Below are 15819 nucleotides of genomic sequence, written 5' to 3'. Positions count from 1 at the left end.
ACAGAGATGTTGGACAATTTGACACAGATGTTTCTGTGAATTTATAAACACTAGGTTGTAGTAAAGAAATAACATCCACTACATTTGCAGTCCAGTTGTTTTTTTTTGTCTAGACTTGTGTTTGTGTTTGCAAAGGGGGTACTTATCTACTCTAAGTGCACAGAAGCTCACTTTTCCTAAAGTTTGAAAAAGTTAAGTCTCCTAACTTTGCTAATGACTACATATGAACAGTTGAGAACCGAAACATTTTAGAGATCAAATTGTGTGGTAGCCTACGTTTCAGTGGCATAATTTAGCTTTATACATAGCTCATAAAATGATACATTTCATAAACTTTTGTGAACTCTACAGACATGTCTAAAGATTAAAAACCTACAAACTTTAAACTGTAGCTGTATACTTTCTGATAAAGAACTTTGCATGTCTTTATGCTGTTCAGTTCTAGTATCTAAAAAGGAAATATGAGCAGAGCGTCACTCCCAACGAATTCTAATCGCTCGAATTTGAAACACTCCGTGTGAGATAAATGCAACATTTCGCTGTGACCAAGATTCTTGTGCTTGACACAATGAGATACCTTCCTTTCGTGTTTTATTTACACCTTTTAACAAAATACACTGATTAACTAAAGAATATGGAGTAAACATACTCATAAAATATTCAACATAAATCTAACTAGTTCTAATGATTAAATGTGGCCAGAAAACAAAATGAAATGGCAAGTAAAACTTAAACTGGTTAGTAATATTCCTCCTGCTGTTGAGTCGCAAATTGAAGAGATGATTCAGCCGCCACTCTGGTTAAAAGAGAGTAGGCTTCTGCGTTCAGATGTTGGAGACACTTACAGCTCTGATATGAATTTGATTTGAATGTCAGCCTGATACATACATTACTATGCACCAACCTTCATCAGTAATGCAGTGTGTAGTAGCCCGAGAAAGAGCTCAGAGTTATAAAAAAAGATGCTGCTATTTATGCAGTCCTGTGAATTGTTTGATGAAGTTCTTTTCACAACAACAGTTGTGAAGTGGTAGTAAATAAATCTAGTAGCGCTTTATAAATAGATTGATTTTTGATGAGTTTACAAATGTTGTCAGTGTGGTATCAGTTGAGAGGGAGACATGCCCTCATCTCCTAGGAGTGTAAGTCTAACTAAGACATTTGATCCTTCAAGGGAAAATTTCCAAAGGCTTTTAGAAAATAATCAGACGTTGAGCATGAACATAACTGAAAATGTGTAATTGTAATTGAACTCAGCAAATGCAGCTCAGGTTGTGCTGCATATAACGAGAATGCACGCGTGGTGCCAACTACAACAAGTGCTGTAGCTAACTTATAAGGGTTTATTCTAAAACATTTATTTTTGATGTTGGAAAACGTATTGTGATTGTGTTGCATTGTGTGCTTTTCTAACTACAGTACTAATGATGCCTAATAATATCAGATGACCGCTTAATGCAGCGTCTCCTTATGTTTTAACAGTTTCTTTATGTCTTTTCCTACACTTCATCATTTCCATGTTTTCCATGTCTTGCCCTGCATCCTAACAATATTTTTCTCTGGGTTTGTTCCAGTTGAGATGTTGCTGAGGCACTTTGTGGTTATGACCTCATCATCATGAGATGGAAAGGCTGGTGACTGCAGGCAGCTACAGAAGAGGTGGTGCTGTGTTGTGGTTTGCAGCTGCTGGTTCTTGGCAAAATAAATTGCACTGTGGAGATGCCTCAGGGAATTATTTGCTCAAAGGTTGAAAGGATGAACAAAAAAAGGAATTCAAGAGGTATTTGTGATTCAGACTGTGTTTGTCTGTAGTTGTGACTTAGATGTATCTCAGATCAAATTTCGTAATCGATGGAGAAACTGTTTTTAAAAAAATATTTATTTATTATTTTTAATCAGAAATATCTTTTTACACCAGCGATTAAGTTCCACAGTTTAAGGACTAACTAGTCTGGTTGACTGACACTGCTGAGTAACACTACAGTGTTTTAAAACCATTAACAGGCTGCCATTCATGGGGCGAGTGGGCTTCATGGCTATTGTCACACATTACAACCACGTAGTAAAATTTTAAAAAGTCGTTATTGCTGAGAACATGTCATTCATCAGAAATGTGCACACATTTTACATGACAGGAACTGTTTTTTCCCCACTTCTCCTGAAATATACTACATCAGGGAAAAATGGTTTTTACCCTAAAATTCCCATGTTTTGAGCAGGGTTTTGAAATTTTTTCCACTAATCCGTCCTGAGTCATAGGTATGACTTCAGCAATGTTAGGGAACTTCTTTAGATGGTGTTAAAGAGCTTAACAGGCGCCTCCTTGTAGGAATGTAATGACTCCGCTTCTGTTTGGAGAAACCCCAGATCTAAAGAGCTCCTCTTTTCTGTGTTTTAAGAGAATGACATACTCCTCTCTTTTCTACTTTTTAAATGTATCCATACTCTGGCATTCATAGGAATTGGCATTAACACGAGTGGATAGAAACTACGTGAAAAATGAGTCATGCCTAGAAAACCCTGACCCTAGAAAATGTTGATATACACCGGTTTATTCCCTTAACTATATAAAGATTGGTGCCTGAATTTTTTTTTCTGCATGTGTAAGATTTGTAACATGTAACATTTCCATTCTACAACATGAAGTGGGAAGACTACATGTAGTCTTGTACCTACAATCGTGAATTTCAAGGCCTGATGTGGATGCTTGTCTCACCTACTTTTTCCCTGTACTTGTTTTGCTCTAACATTACCATTAATTAATAAACGAATTATCTAGCCTATGGAATTGATACATTTGGCTGTTAATTATTAAAAAAGAAGCATACACTATTTTTATGGGCCAATCAATAATCTAAAAGAAGCTTTGACAAATCAACACTTTTAATAGTCAATTAATAGTCAATATATGACCCCACACCCCTGCACACACACGCACACACACACACATAGAAAAAAAACATGAAAACATGACTTGGTTTAGTTTGACCTCTGTTACATTGAGGCAGTGATATTTGTTCTCATAGCCGTGTCTTTTTCCCCATGTTGAAAATGGTGGCACAGAATGTAAGATTGTAATGTATGAAGTACCAAGGAAATTTTGCTATGAAATAAAAAAATTTAATAAAATGCAGTTTTTCTTAAGAGTCATGGAGTTTTCAGGTATCATGTTTAGGAAATGCTTCAGTGAAGTGACACTTTTTAAAGCAAGTGGGTGATTGATCGGTGAACTGAGGAGTTTAATGTGGCATGGACATTCAGGTTCAGGTGTAATTTCTCGCACAATATGCCGATCAGTATGGTACATACAAAAGAGTGGACAGGAAAAGAGCTCAGTTTGTTCATATGGGTAATGCAGACAAAAAAAATACATTTGCAGTGTGTGTGTGTGTGTGTGTGTGTTTGTGTATTGTAAAAGGAACCGTGTAAACTTAAAAGAGGGACAAAGACCAAAGAAGGAAGAGTGCATGTGAAAAAGAGAAAGACAAAGTGGTGAGAGAGGGCGTATATCTTTAGCTGCCTATAAAGCTCTGCGTGCTTCTCATTTTAGGCAGAAGTGAATCCTGGCTGTAAGAAATGATGACAATACACTAATAAAGCATCTCAAACTGAGGAACTTGTCTGTTGTGTTTGTTAAGGAGCCACAGTTCACATTTCAATAAAAGATGTTCACATTCTGTACATTTGGTTTAGTTCATTCAGTTCACATTCCTTTTTCAGTTTGTTTTAACTGGACTGGCAAGTATAACTGGAAAGGAAAGAATAACTGAGATGTTTACTACAAATTGGGTATCTCTTTCCTGATCTATTAAAATATTTATGATGACAAAGCTTCAAATGGATAGGTGGCACACGTTAATGTGAATATCAGTGTTATTCAGGGAGTGTTGCTTCCTCTTGGCTAGGACATAGAGTGCAATTGTTGATAGCTTCAAATGTAAACTGTGTTCTCACACTTTTAGATGGACACTTTGGCTCCCAAATATAGACTTTTTTTTTTTTTTTTACAGCATTGGCACTTAGATCAATTGAACTACAAGTGACATGATTATCTCAATTCTTTTCCTGGACCATGAACTGACTTGTGAAAATAAACAAATAAAGTGTTGTTTTTGTTTTTGTACAGATTATTTTACAGATAGATTATGATGATCATTTTCGTTATTATTATTATTATTAGCTATTTTTGTCATCACCACCTCCTGTGCTGACTTTTAAAGTATTTAATAAAAACTATAAAAATGAGGTGGGACGTCGGACATGCCAAAACAATCACACAACAGTTTTACCATTACCAGTGAACTGCAAGTGAGGCTAATATGATTAGTTTGAGCTAAATATGCATCCATAAACTTTCGAAATCTCAGTATAAAGCATTATTTCCTGAAAAATCTTTCAGCTATCTCCTCTGGAGTCCTGGAAAAACTCACACCTGAGTGCCCCTTTATTCTATAGTGTTCATTTGCTCTTCAGTGTTCTTCAAAGTTGTTGAGATCATACAAAACTGCTTAAAAGGTCAGATCACTAAATGGTTTGAAGGTACTTCACCTCAGTAGTTCAAAGGTCATTTAGCTCAGTGATGTGTAGCTAACATCTGCCTGCTACTTATTTCACTTCAAGTTTTTACAAGGTGCTAATTGTGTGCAACCAGTACTATTCTAAATGCATGAGAATGGCATCATGTCATTTCCGTAGCTACAGCTTTAAATCACCAGAGGCAACAGCAGCTGTGACACATGCACACTGACGTTTAGGTACATTAAGCAGTCATGATACATGTAATTTTAGATTCAACACAACTTCTACTTAATATGCATACATAAAATCTATATTGGACAAATGACCACAGATACTTATTTAGAAAATACAACATGAGAACTTTCTTAAGAACAAAAGTAATCCAGTGATAGTTGTCAGTTGGTGGTGATGATGGTTTGTCAGCAGTTTACACTATTGGTGTGGGGGGAAAAGGCAGTGGAGATTTCTTGAATAAGTTTAGTCTGAAACAGATACACCTCTTATGAGTAAAAGTTTCAATTTGAATCTATCATTAATCAAATTCACTGGTTTCACAAATGGGAGGTTCATTTTTTTAAGCTGAGGTTGGATAAGGTCACAGATATGCATAAACAGGCACTGGTTGCTGATTCTACACATGTCAGAGGGTGTCTTCTGTGTTTCTTTGAAACTGTTCTTTTGATTTCAACAAAGTTACTAATTTGTCAATTCCAATAACAGTTTCAGTAATCATCACATTCAACCTCTTAGCTTGCAGACTCTAAGAAAATGCAGTGTTGTAAAGTACTTTGTTCCCAGTATACTAAGATTGAAAATAAAAAATGTTAATAAATGAGTCCACAAATTGGACAGCTTATTGTTGTGCATCCTTGCAGAGCAAAGAGCAGACTGGAAAGTTTGGTTTGATCAGTTGATCTAAACAGAGATTAGATGTGACAGACAACAATAGAAACTAAAAAGGACTGGCTGTAATACTGACATTTTGATCAGGTCATGTGCAGTGATGCACACAAGATACACCAACAGATGGATGAATGCCAGTACACAGTGTCAGTTTATCCCATTCATCTGCCTATAAATGCTTTATCTTGACTGGGAGACAATCATCGGGAATAAATGGGAGATGAAACAAGGTTGGTGTATCTAAAGGAAATGTGGCTGCATGGTTACAAATGTTATTGACTGTAAAATCATTTTATTTGGACAAGGGAGTGAAAACTAGTGAAAGCTCTAGCATTGTTTTTAAGGCTCCAAGTAAGTATAGAAACCCAGTCTTTCAGATTTTAAGGCAGATTTTTTTCTCTACTTCAAAATTTCTCTCTCTAGTATTTCATAAGGTTGTTAATTTTGTCCCTACATGTTTTATGCTTGGATGTAACTTTGAGCTGCCAGTGAGTTGACCAGTTTTGACGTTAATGTGTCAAGATGACAAAGATTTCATCACATTACACTGAACCCGACTGCAGTGTTGATCACAAGGACAGTGTTACATAAATAAAGAAAACGAATAATCTGTCAAGTTGTTTTACACACAGTCATGACAACAAACTAAAGAAACACACACAAAATTATAAAACGTGGCTAAAGACTGAAAACCGCATAGTAAAGGGAAGGATTTGTATTTGTGTACTTTTTTGGGGTTCCTTTTACTAAGGTGTGTTTAGTGTGTTTTCTTTTGGCTTAGATTAGATTTGGATAAGATTTCCATGTACTGAATGTTAAAAAACTATATGACAGTTCATCTGTCTGTGTGTACCTCACTCATTGTACTGCCTTAGGCCTCTGTGCGGCACTTACTGAGAATACGCCCAGACATGTCCAAGAACAAAATTACCACAGGCACACGCACACATGCGCACACTGCAGAGATACAAGCACGCGCGTACACACACACACACACACACACACACACACACACACACACACACACAGGTGCAACACATACGCACACAGAGCCATGGACTGTGGTTAAACCAGCTGCTCAGCTGGTTTACAGCCCAGATAAGGCAGTCCAATCCCACTCTCACACCATGGATTCACTTACTAGTAAACTCAACAACAACCGCTGACCTCAAACAGCCAGTTAGAAAAATCCTAAATGTACAAGCTACCCTCTTTAATGTGCTGTTCTATCCAAAGTACAAATGAAATGGCAATGACACATTTGTAGTCATATCTAATTATACTCCTGGTTTGGGAACTGTTTACTGAAGACAGGAAATATTCACGAGACCCATTTGTACTTGGCTGCTTTATTATTAAATTTTTTTGAGACAATTTTGCAATATTGATGACAAAGAAAAAAATGTTTCCCTGTAAATCCATCTACATATCATCTTTACCATCAGGAAATTGAAAATATAAAATAAGAAAGATCAGGGGAATCAGGTGCAGTTCTTTGATCTGATGTTAATTCAACAAAATGCAGCAAACTAACACTCCTTCATAAACTCAGATACTGAATCTGGAGTACATCCCCTTATTGTTTCCTCCGCCCTTGACAGTGGGGTTTTCCATTGTAGCAAATATTCTTATCTATGAAGAAATAGTCATCCTCAGCAGGATATAGGACAACCTCCAGAATTTATGGGCTTGTTATGAACCGCCTTCACAACACGTAATAAATTAGGTAATCATGTAACTGCATATGTAGGCCAGTATATTAATGAAGCAAACAGCTTAACACAGTAATTTGTGATACTAGAGTTATCAGTGTCATCATGAATGTGAAAACAGTCTCAGCCAATAATATAAATGCAGTCACTTTTTCATTAGGTCTTTTCGCCATATATATGAATATAATTATTTGCAGTATAGCCTAAAACTGCATAAATTAATCATCTTATGTAGCACTAATGACCTCTCTGCCCTTCTGCATGTGTTAAGAATGCATCAGGCATGAAAAGCAGCAGCAAGACATCTGTAACAACAGATAGCAGAACATAAGAGAACATTAAACATGCAGTTACTAGCTCATCTGTACTGTACTCTGGTTAGAGCTGCCAACTACATGTAACTCTAGATAAATCATGTAAAAGGGAAGTACCATAATAAGAAAAGGAGAAATAACTTTAAAAAGTGGAACGTATATATTAATATATATATATACATATACCTATAAGCTAATGGTTTTTTTTTTGACCATAAGAAAGAGAAAGCAAGCAAAGCCCAAGGGTGCTTCCACAGAAATCTTTTTATAGAATATTGTTAAATTTACCCATATTAAATATGAGGAAATGTTGCTTGGGAAAAATAAATATGGTGTGTTTTATTATGTTATATATGCTTATATTTTACTGATAAATGACCTCTTTGGGTTGTGCCAATCATGTCTATAATGTCTCAGAACTAAATGCAGAAGTAGGACATTTGAGTACCAGCAACCCTTTTATGGAGGAAGTCATGGTGGCTAAACATCAAAATGTCAAACATTTTGTATATTTCTAGTAATTAAATTAAATTTCTTAACTATGATCAACATCGGAGCTGCAGAGATGATTCATGCGATGGCTGATTTGATAGATAAATGTGAAAATGTGCAGCTTTTCTTAGTCTCACATTGTAGTAAATGCTTTTTGGATTTTTATTGTTTATAATTGATTGTTTTCAAATAAGAAAATCAATTAACCAAAATACTATACTTCCTCCTAATAACTATGTGAGCTTTTCAAAGTTGAATCTATCTATCGCAGAAGATGAGAAACACTCACTTTCCTGTGCTTCCAAAATACAGCCTGAGTGCCAGTGGTGCCAGCAATTTATTTGGCTTGTGGGGGAACGGAGAGAAAAGAAAGTGTACTGCTGTACGTTTAAGTCATCTACAGTTCATATCATACTATAAAACAGCAGGGCAGAATGAGACCATTTCAAATCTTTTGAGTTTTCATACACGGACTTTGAAAACAGACTACAGTTGGTGTCAAGGAATCCAACAGCCACCTCACTAATGGTTAAGAAATATAAAACAGCTAAACCAACATAAAACACCAACAAACAAATCATAAATACTATATTAAAGTGGATTTTACCTGTACAGCTTTTAGCTATGTGCTGGTTCCTTAAAGCAGGACTTGGTCATCAAAATGTTGAAAATCTGCTCTAGAAAAACAAACAGAAACAATATCTGATCTGACTTCAGTGTTAGCAGACAACACAACCTTCCCTGTCATAACTATCACTCAAACTATGAGAAATCACTGTACATTGTTGACTTTCATATTTTTTGCTAAATGTGGTAAAGGTTGGGCTCCAGTCACACAGTCACACAGTCCTGCAATCATGCAGGCACAGAGACTGGTCACTAACCCCTTGGCAACAACAGGTGGAGTATGAAAAGTGTGTGTTTCCCAACCAGTTGGAGATGGGAGTCACCAGGCTTAATCTGGTGCACAGAGGTATGGTCCTGCATTGACGGTCAACATTGTTAATTTTGTGTTTGTGGTGCAGTTTCTCTTAGGTTTACTTCTGTTCTGGAAGTAGTTGGCAAGTGTTTGCAGACAAATCAGTATCTTCTTTGCAGCCAATTTTATTTAGCAACAGTTAGCAGCCTCCAGCATGCCATGGTGTTCATAAAACAAACCAGCAGACACTGTGCTTGGCAAACAGTATTGATGATTCGGGTAAGTTTCAGTCATTTACTAAATGACAAGGTTCTGATGCATTCATGGTCATCTTTCCGAAGAAGCATATTTGCAGTGTGATGCTTTTCTTTTTGTTCTTTTTTTTAAGCACCTAGGACATGAGTAAAACCAGCCAGTCAGAGTCAGCTGAAGGAAGGAGTAATGCCAAAGAAGGGTTTACTCACAATCATGGGTATATAAAATGAGATCTACAACATGATGTGAAAGGAACCTTAAACTATGTTTTGAACGGTTCAGAATTAGATTTATACTCTGATATAAGTTTACGCTGTGACAAAAATGTATACAGTTAAAATTTATACAGAAAAATTATATTTAAAAGACACATATTTGGATTAATTGACATTCTATCACATTCTACAAACTGACTTTGGGGTGGTGCATGTTATTCCAAAACAAATCTGCAACTGTAACTCTGTGAGGTCTGGTTTTCTATAATTTGGCTAAAATGTTTGCCAGTATTTGACCTATTATTACCAAAGTAGTACTCTTTTTGTTGTTGTTGGTGGTGGTGGGTTTTTTGTTTTGTTTTTTTAACATAATTTGTCTGTCTAAAACAAAATATTTGCAGTAGGGTTGAAGTATGATGAAGACCTTTCAGGCTTAAATGTCATCAGCTAAGACACAAAAGACAGGAGGAAGAAGACAGGAAGGAAGGAAGGCGTTTTTGCAGACTTTAAGACAGGGATGGAAAGATTCATGTGAGAAATATTTTTGATTTAGTTTCTCTTTCTGTTTGACTCAGTTTTCTGAAACTCCTGCCTAGCTGACACATCGTCTGGCCTCGATCCCACAGCTCAAGGAAGGCAACACAGCAGATGAATTTGTTCTGAGCAATCATTTCAAGTGCTGTCACACTTAACAGTACAGTAAATAAAGACTCATGATTTCATTCAGCAACAACATTTAATGGAAAAACCAAGGGCTTTCAGGTGCTTCATTTGTGGTTGCACAGTTAAGTATATTTAAGGGTAAATGGAGTGGAGTTAGTTTAGCTTAGGACACTACTTTATTCTACAATGTAATCCTCTCGAAGTTCTCCTTTCTGTAGAAAAGCCAGACTAAGGATCAGGAGTATTTTATATCAAACATCCACTTCCACTGTCACAAGACAAACTTGTGCCATTTTCTACAACTTCCTTATGCAAATTGCAACAGCAAATGTGTTTCAAGGGAAGCATAGTGCAATCAGTTTCTGATTAATAAGATAAAAATTACAATATTTGGCAAGTCCACCACCAAAAACTTTCCATTTGCAGTGATTACAGCTTTATTAAACCTTTTTAAGCACGCACAGCATTTCATTTTAAATTTAGGTAAAGATTGTGACTCCCGACATGACACAAGTTTTTGCTTATTACTAGCCACAGATGGGACTGAGTCACACACTTTGTACACCCTATCATCCAGCCTAACCTTATGCAAACTCTACTACGGTTCAAAAATGTAGTGTTTCAATTATTGACAAGTTTATTCTGAATAGCAATGTAATTTCTCAAGTCATTTTCCCACATGCACTGTAGTCCTGAAGTCTTCTCAACACTTTTGTGATGCATCTGCATTTGACAAGGATCTGACACAATCATCAGATACAACCAGGGCTAGCCCATGTGGCATCTAATTGGCATCTCTTAGCAAAAACAGCAGTCTGAAGAATTTGCATTATTATGCACAATATGTGTCCTGCCTACTGCACACTATCCAGCTAGCACTCTTATCAGAACCAAATGTAATATTTCTAGACGAGAGACCATCTCTCACCATGTACTCCAGTACATGTGAAAGAGAACAACTCTGGACAATATCCCAATGTCCTTTTATGCATGAAAATAATGCTAACATGAGATTAGAAAATACAAAACTTTTCCTAACCTTCATACTTAATCATGCTTAGAAACTACTGTATGTAGAGTACAGTTCAACTATGAGTAGATATTGTATTGAAACAGTAGACGTTATAAGGCAACATGTTAATATTTTTGCAATACATATATTTCAGATACATTTAGGATTAACATGTTATGACCCGTCAATAACAACATGTTCTCATAATGATCAGTAATAAACACAATCAAAGCAAAATAATGTTGCAAAAGGGACTTTTTACTTTGAACACCACAAAGAGAAATACATGCAAGTTGTAACAAATTAGAACTGCCATTTAAAGGTGAATTACTGTGTAATGTGTCAGAAACAAGTCATTCGTTTTATAAAGTAGTTGTCAACTAATCAAGCCTTATCTCTGAAGACATTCTTTTTTTCCCTTGTCATTGTTGACGCTAGTAGTTCAGTGAAATATGTTTATCAAAGAGGAAGAGCTGAGGCATAGATCTAACCACTGGCACTCCATATGGCATCTTTGCCTGAAAGGAAAACTGGATTTGGTCAGAAGGGTTTGTAATGGTGCCCACAGTTTACAGTTTTACTTAAACATTTTATTTTATTTTATTTTTCCTCTGGAATGAAGTTATTGCTCCAAATGATAGCTGGTTTACAAGCAAAAGTGGCTGCTGAATCATAAGGGAAAGCTTTTGAAATGTGTTCAGAGAGCTCACTCAGCATAAACAGAAATGCATCTCATGCATCTGTGACTAATAAAGAGTTCATATTTCATATTTCGTGACCACTTTCGTTAACTGTCAAGGTTAAAATGTGTAAAGTTGGAACTCTTCGTAGCGCTCAATGGTCACACTAATTTGAAACAAAGTGATTAGAATCCAGTCCTGACATGTGAAACCACACACAGATACACACATACAAATGTGACACAATGTGCTATTTTGAAAGTTGTTGAGTAGATCAGTGGTGTGGGGCATATGGTGTGGCCATTGCAAACGTTAAATGTCAGATCTATGTTTGTTAGTTTGTTGCTTTGCACTCTGTGTTTTTGTGATATCAAAGTCAAATGAGAAAAGATGAAAACGTGTCTACATTTACAACATCTAAATTTAAAAAAAGGAATTTAGTGAATTATGATCTGTCTAAAAATTGTTTACTCACTTGGAACAAAACGAGACACAAACTAGTGCTTTCCTGTCATGAAAAAGACATGCGGTCACTGGTTTTCTTCTGTTCAGAGTAAAGAAAATGTTTTTTCCCTTGCATTTTGCAAAAAATAACCATTGGCATAAAAAGTCTTTTGCAACCCACATACACATGAAAATGAAGACTCTGGTTAAAATGGTGTAGTGGAGGAGGCATGAAGACACACACGTATACATCCCCCAATATGGTGTAGTAAGGCTGCTGGTGAGTTTAGGGAAGGTGCTGACTTTCTTTTCTTTTTGTTTTTTAAGAAACCGGACATCAGGCGGACATGTTGAAATCTGAAACTGCACAGTCATACTCACACTAATGTAGTCATGTGTGATGTCATCCGGAAGTGTAGCAATTCCTTTTTCGTGTCAGGGATATAAGATGAGAAGTGCTTTCTGTACCTGTCCTTATTTATTTAGTGGCTATTACATGTATTTACATTCCAAACCATGCCCTGCAGTTAAAAACTTCAGCAAGGACTAGATACATTTTGTTTGTTAAAGGGCTGTGTCAAAAGTCCATATTGAAATAGTTTATTGTTTTCAGTCTGATTTTGTATTTTGTAGTAGCCTTCAGTAATTAAGATTTAACAAATCAGCTTTGGGCATTTGGAGAATTTTGCACATATGAAAACCACTTAGGGCACCCATGAAGAAGTTTCAAGTCAAATAAAAAATCCGAACCAAGAAAAGTAACATGCAAGAATGAGCTATAAAAAGAGCCGAAATCCTTTAAGCAACAAAACCTGTAACAAGGGACAGAAAAAAGTGTGATATATGACAACAGATGTGCTTTTGAAAACTTCAAGTGCACAGTCAGAAGAGCTATGACTGGGCAAGAGGTGCTCATTATAAAGGGGGCATATGCAGGTTTCTTGAATTTATGGGCTCCTGCGATGACTATTCACTGCAAAGCTGGCAAGGATAAAGAAATGAGAGAGAGCAGGTGGCATGGAGCACTTTACCCCTGGATCATATGTTATAGTAAAGGATAGCAAACTATACTCAGGATAGTAAACTGAGTAAACTGAGTATAGTAAACTCACTGCATTTGCAAAAACAGACACTTGCTAGATGAGCATTGAATTTAACAAGACCTCTAAAGCTGGGCACCAAAACATTAGCAGGAAATCCTTTGTAACCTAGAAGTATTTATGTGCTCTATAAGCTAAATAAAATTAAAATTGGTAAGCTAGGAAATTTGCTCTCATACTATTTTTGTTTTTAGCAAAACACAGATTGATCTGAGATCTTCTGCCATCTTTTTGCCAGTTAAAAGACGCATCAGGATTTAGCATTCATTTGTTTGAGTACATAGGGCACATAGGGAGACTCTAAAGGTGGTTTTAGAGTCAGGGTTACAATTTAGTTATGTTAGGGTTATGCTTTCGTTTTTGGTGGTTAGGGTAGGCAGCTAGGGAAAGCAGTATGTCAGTTAGATGTCCCCACAAGGATATGGAAACACGACAGTGTGTGTGTTTGTGTTTATAATTTAATGATGTTTTATATTCCTCTGTAACCTGGAGTAGTTTAGAGCAGGGGTGGTCAATTAATTTTCCCAAAGGGCCACATGAAAAAACTTGGACTGTTGTTGGAGACCACACCAATAAACTTATAAAGAGCTAAAATTAATATTGAGCAGAATTTAGTGAACTTGTTGGTCTAGGCCTCTACAAAAGTCCCAGTTTCTCATTTATCCCCATGGTAAAATTCATTGCCCACCCCTGGTTTATAGGCTGAATGTGGGAACAATGGCTATCATTAGAAAATTTACAAGATTTTCTCTTTAGCAAATCTGAATTTAAAAAAGCCTCTCTCTGCCCTGCTCTCTTTCTGTAAATAAATCTGCAAAATCTCTGCTGTGTTTGTATATCTGTGCAAGAATTGCTATTCAGTGTGTAAAAGATGAACTGCTGGGTTGGCAGTGTGAGAAGGATGAGTCATTGTGACTAAATAGAATGAACACCTCCAGGTCAAAACGCCTACCTCAAAGGCAGGATGCTCCTGCTGAAAGAGGCCATAGTGCCATCAGGGAATACCACTGCCATTCAAGGCTGTGGAACAGTGTTTAGATAGGTGGTACATTACAAATGAACATTCACATGAATGCCAAGACCATTATCAACCTTTCAGTGGACAATACAATCCACCATGACATAATTTCAAAGAGCATGGCATAAATATATCGCACTTGTTGAGCTGCTTTTCAAAAGGAAAAAATAAGGTTAAACAGGGATGAAGTGAATGTGTTGTTAAAAACAGTTTTATGGTAGGTATATTATTTTATTAATACAATTTTTTCTTTATTATAATTTTATTACTATATTATGACCTATACCTATAGGCATAATCTGATTCTAATGTGTTTTCAGATTCAGGTGCCTACTTTAGATGCTTTCAGCGATGGCAACATCAAGCTTCAGAGTGCAAATGCACAGTGCTGTGAAAAGTATTTACCCCCTTATGGATTTCTTTAAAAAAATTAATAAATAAAATTAACAAGGGAGACGAAGCAAACGTGGGGATGATGCTACAATGAGCAGAGAAAAACAGGGGGCTTAAATATACACAGGTTAATGAGAGGATAGGAAACAGGACCTGGAACTAATACAGACTAACAGGACAGGGAAAGCAAAACTGAACATGCTGAACACAGGCAACTCTCAAAATAAAACAGGAAGTACAAATAACCACGGAGACAAAGACTATGACGGGCTTGACAATGGGACCAGAGGAACAATGCTGACTGGGGAGATAGAAAGGGAACAACAAAGGTGGAGACAAGACTCAAACAAACATGATGACAAGGCTGACAAAACAAGGACCGTGGAACACAGAGGAAACAGAACCAAAGGACCAGATGACAAAACCAAGACCAGAAACTAAAAATATTAGACAAAGCAGAAAAACAACTAAAAGAGCCAGAACCAAGAATATACACTAAATCTCAAATAAACTAGAATCCAAAGACAAACACTGGGTACTGTAACAAAGATAACCTCAGTAAATACAACATGCATTTTTTTAATACGGAGCCCCACAAGGGACATGGGAGAAAAAAAAATTAAGACGGACTTTGCGAGATCTCGCAAAACAAGATCTCGCAAAACAAACTCGGGATCTCGGAAAACTTTTAGCCGCATTCTTCGGAGGCCGCCAGCTCAAAGCCAACCGGGAGGTCGATGCACGATGTGCCGGGAGAGCGGTGTTCCTCCCGGCTGTAGTAGGTCTCAACCTCCCGTTAGCTTCGAGATAGTGGGTGTCAGATCTCCGAAAACGTCGGAGCACTTTTGCAAATATGTGATGTCTTGTAAACCGAGCAGATATTTGACGTTTACACAACTACATTCACGCCTCAAAATATCTTAAAAGTTTATTTTGTGACCCAGAAAGAGTAATATTATACGGAGCCCCGCAGGGGACACAGGAGAAAAAAAATTAAGACGGAGTTTTGCGAGATCGCGCAAAACTAACTCGGGATCTCGCAAAACTTTTGCGAGATCTCGCAAAACAAACTCGGGATCTCGCAAAACTTTTGTGAGATCTCGCAAAAGTTTTAGCCGCATTCGAGACCTACTACAGCCGGGAGGAACACCGCTTTCCCGGCACATCGTGCCTCGACCTCC

General features: G+C 36.9%; 1 long non-coding RNA gene across 2 annotated transcripts in view; it reads left to right on the top strand.

Annotated features, from left to right (window-relative positions):
• The window catches only part of LOC102213476 (uncharacterized), an 85742-nt gene that overhangs the window by 47784 nt on the left and 22139 nt on the right, over positions 1 to 15819 (top strand). Inside the window, exon 5 of one of the 2 annotated variants that reach the window (XR_311749.2) lies at positions 1575 to 3612. The exons of the other annotated variant lie outside the window; for it this stretch is intronic. This is a non-coding gene — a long non-coding RNA (uncharacterized LOC102213476). Of the gene's footprint in view, positions 1 to 1574; positions 3613 to 15819 lie in introns of those variants that run through there. 2 annotated transcript variants of the gene reach the window in all.

This window comes from Pundamilia nyererei, unplaced genomic scaffold (genome assembly GCF_000239375.1).
Source record: "Pundamilia nyererei isolate P.nyererei 1_Seehausen unplaced genomic scaffold, PunNye1.0 scaffold00054, whole genome shotgun sequence".
NCBI lineage: Eukaryota > Metazoa > Chordata > Actinopteri > Cichliformes > Cichlidae > Pundamilia > Pundamilia nyererei.
This window is presented reverse-complemented; position numbering and strand designations above follow the sequence as displayed.